This window comes from Pteropus alecto, unplaced genomic scaffold, assembly GCF_000325575.1.
Source record: "Pteropus alecto unplaced genomic scaffold, ASM32557v1 scaffold210, whole genome shotgun sequence".
NCBI classification, from domain to species: Eukaryota; Metazoa; Chordata; class Mammalia; order Chiroptera; family Pteropodidae; genus Pteropus; species Pteropus alecto.
In genome coordinates, this window is record NW_006431288.1 from 1,477,943 (window position 1) to 1,481,975 (window position 4,033).

The following is a 4,033-nucleotide window of genomic DNA, read 5'->3' on the forward strand; positions in this document are numbered from 1 at the left end:
TTCGTTTCTGCTCAGGTTCAGGCAGAATGGCCTTCTAGTCCTTGGCCCAGTCTTTGAAGAGACTTTACAAGACCCATGTACCTGTGCTCATAGGCCTTAGGTATAATTAACCCATTTTCCAGCTACAGTCCTCATTCATTTAATTTCTCTTACTTATCTTCCCATTATCCACCCCCCTCTAGCCCCAGCCTAGAGTAAGTGCTAGCTGAGGTTGCATGGCCCATCTGTATGTAGCATTCAGTATTCTAATATCTACTCCTCCATTTGAATTAGCACTAGCACAAACATCCTCATTTACATGGAATGCACAGAAGGTGACATTCTGCCTATAACAATAGGTTATAATTATCATGTCTCTCATTTGTATTCCATTTTATAGCTTCTTAAATTATTTTCACATTACCCCATTTGATTCTGCTTACAATGCTGGGAGATAGGCAATTCTTTATTCACTCTCCAAATATTTTTTGAGATGATTAAGACAGGCATAGTTCTGCCCTCCTGTAGCTTATATTCTACACCAAATCAATAGTACCTTTTCCATTTTACAGCTGATCTGACGCCCAGAAAAGTGAAAAGACTCAAATCACTCTGGTAAGTAAGTATAAGAGTGAGAACTAGAACCTAGATCTAAGGATATTTTCCCCAGGGCTTCTTCACTTCACCTGGCTGCTTCTCTGAGGATACAGGGAGGCCTCATCGCACACAGAGGCTGTGTTTCAGAAGTTGAGTACTTGGAATTCAGGACACATTCTCCCATAGAAATTATGTTATAAATGGTTACTATGTTACAAGGCCATTCAGCAAAAGCCCAGTTAACTCATTTAACCCATAATGTAGCTGAGGCATGCTATTAATAGGACAATTCCTTCCACTGCTACACCATTGGGGAGATATTTCATTGGGCTCATTTCGAATTGATGTCCTGTGAATAAAATCAACTTTTGGCCTTTAGATTTCCTTAGTTATTCAGCGCAGGCAGGGCACCACCCCAGTATAACAGGTCCCCTTTCCCACATTTGTTTGTTTTTCTCATATTTTCTGCTTTCTCTATTTAGTATGTTTTGCAAGGGTCTGATGTGGATAAACACCAAGCTTAGTTTGTGTAGATTATATGCTATTAAATGAGTAAGTGATCATCTGGCTTAAGGACAAATATATGGCTGTTTCCATAGATACCTGGTCATAATAACTAATTAGACCAACATGTTTTCCAAAGCCTATTTTTAAGGGCATTTCAGATGTAACATGCTCCAAATGTCTTATATTACAGGTATATATAGTTTTTATTTCTCTTTAGTAGCATCAATAAATAACCTCTGCTGCCTTTAATGAATAGAAATTAGGAGTTTTACCATTTAATGTGTTAAAGTAGTGTTAGGTAAATATTATGCTTCACCTACATTTTGAACAATAATCAGATGAGCTCCTTCCAAGGTTGCTTCATGGGGAAAAGCCCTGAGTTCAAAATTAAGACTCAAGGGCTTTTAATTTAATTAATCTCTCCTTTCTTTCCCCTGGCTCCTTCTCTCATTTGAGGCTCCACTGGGACCTGAAACCTGCTTGGTCAGGAGGCATGAAATTATTTATGATCAACTCAACTCTTCTTTGCCTCTGAGCTTCATAGGAGGCAGCATCATTTGTTTTGTTTCTGGATTAATACCTAGGATGCGGTAGATAGTCTTAAACCTCTATCTCTATCCATACTTGCACCATAGAATCATTTGATAACAAAACATTAAATTTCTGAGTTATCATATAATTCCACTAGTTCTGGTAAAGTAGATGCTGCCAATACTAATACTAATACTAATACTAATACTAATACCGCTGCCAATAATAATAATAATAATAATAATAATAATCAACAACAACAACAACAATGACGATGATGATGATGATGTTTATTGAGCAATAATTATGTTTATTGAACATCCAGTGTGTACAGGCACTGTTCTGGGTACTTTATATTGTTCTGAGTCCTCTCGACAATTACATTTTACCACAATTTTAAATAAACAAACTCATCTTGACATGTTTAAGTGATTTTCATAAGACCATAAAGCTTATCAGTGGTAGAGATGGAATTTGAAAGCAGGACTCTGTTGACTCTACTGTACCAAGAAGTTCAAAGGACTCTGGGAAGCAACAAATATCTCTTCTGTTTATTATCTGTGCATCATCTTAGGTGGTGTCCAAGATAGCAGTTTGATTTACAAATGCCCTTAGTTTTTGACTCCTTCTTAGAAGCTCAGGGAGCAAGAAGAGCTTTTAAAAATCCTTCCAAATATAATTGATCTGTGATGATTAACTTTGATTTTATCCTTTATGTTTTATGACAGCTGCCAGTCATTATTGCCTTGCCATGGATCTTTATTTTGTCCTGATGACTTAATGAGTTAAAAGCTTTGTATGTATACTATCTTAAAGGGAAAAATTCTCTGAAAACTACCAATCAGCACCTCTCCACCCAAGTACATATGAAAAGGAATCTGAGCATATGAGTTGAAACACGCTTACTTCTTTTCCAAATGTTGCTAAGACGTTTATATACCTCATCACCTCTCATTTTCCCTTTTTAATCTTTAAAGTCCATTATGCCTGAATTTTTCATTGATTTATGTTTCTCTCAATCCATGTTTTTCATCAATCTATGTTTTTCATCAATCCATATTTCCTTCATCAATCCATGTTTAGGTCATGGAGAGTGGCTCTGGGTTTCTGGATGAAAGAAATGAATAACTTTATGACTGGTAATCAAGCTCATGGGTGTATATTGATTAACTTCTGGAGTCATCCAGGACCCCCTCTCTGTCCAAGTTTGGTATTTCTAGGCTGATTTTTGAGTGAGTCTTATTCTTCTTAAGACCATTGATAACTGAAATTATTGGGAAAAGGATTATTTAGAAACAAAATCAAGCTCTGTACAATGTCAGCTGACTCATAAATTAGGTGACCAAATGCATTTCTGATAATATTTGCATGACAACAGATAAATGTCCCCTTTTTTATACATGTGGTGTTTCATTTTTAGCTTATGTAAGTGTAGAAATAAAACAAAATGTTCCGCTGAAATCTTTACTGATATTCATTTCATAACAACTACTGTGCAATTCGCAGTTGACTAGATGAGCTATCAGGGTTATGTGTTTCTGTAAAACAGAGACGTCTAACTTAGAAAATCTTTCTCCAGGAAAACATCCCTATTTGAGCTAAATCAAAACAAAATTAAAGAGTGATTTAATAAGACTTCTGTGGAAGGTTGAAGAAACTGGGATGATTTAACTTGGGACAGAAAAGCTGTACAGAGATTCCAGAAACTTTTGTGTCCAAAATATTCTCCAGTCAGTGCTTTCCTCTGTTTCCATAGACCATAGTGCAGGAACAATAATCTTAAGCTGTATTATTAAGGACTTAGGTCAGTCAATGGCTCTAAAGTCCCAGCTATCTGTTAAAATCATAGAGACCATTTAAAACATATTGATGCCTGTCTATGGCTATGCTACACTGAACAAGCCCGATCCTGTCTGATCTAGGAAGCTAAGCAGGGTCGGGCCTGGTTAATACTTGGATGGGAGACCACCTACGAAGACCAGGTGCTGTAGGCACAAAAAATTAAAAAATAAGGGATTGTAAGCTGACAAGGTCCTTGCAATCTGTGAGGTCAACCAATGGTTGCCTCACACCACCTCCCCTCCCACCCCCAAAAAGAAAAAAAATGTACTGATGCTTTGGTCTTACTCTAGACTAATGAACCTCCAGAGGTGAGACCCAGGCATCATTAATTTTCAAAAGCACTGCTTGTGATTCTTATGTAGCCTGCATTGAGAACTATTGGTCTGACTAATGGGATGAATTTCCTGAAAACATGAGTCCCATAAATTGGCCATGAAAACATCTATAGATGTCTTTAAAATCTAGGTGAGTCATATTTGAGCTGGACTGATTATGATTATGTAGTTGACTTAATATCCCCATCTTTGACTTGACCATTTTTTTTCTGATACTGAGTAATCTGGGAGCCTCTAGTCAC

General features: G+C 36.9%; 1 pseudogene; it reads left to right on the top strand.

The window, feature by feature from the left end:
- Positions 1 to 3,489: 3,489 nt before the first annotated feature.
- On the top strand, positions 3,490 to 3,608 carry LOC112470948 (annotated as a pseudogene).
- The last annotated feature ends 425 nt before the right edge of the window (positions 3,609 to 4,033 follow it).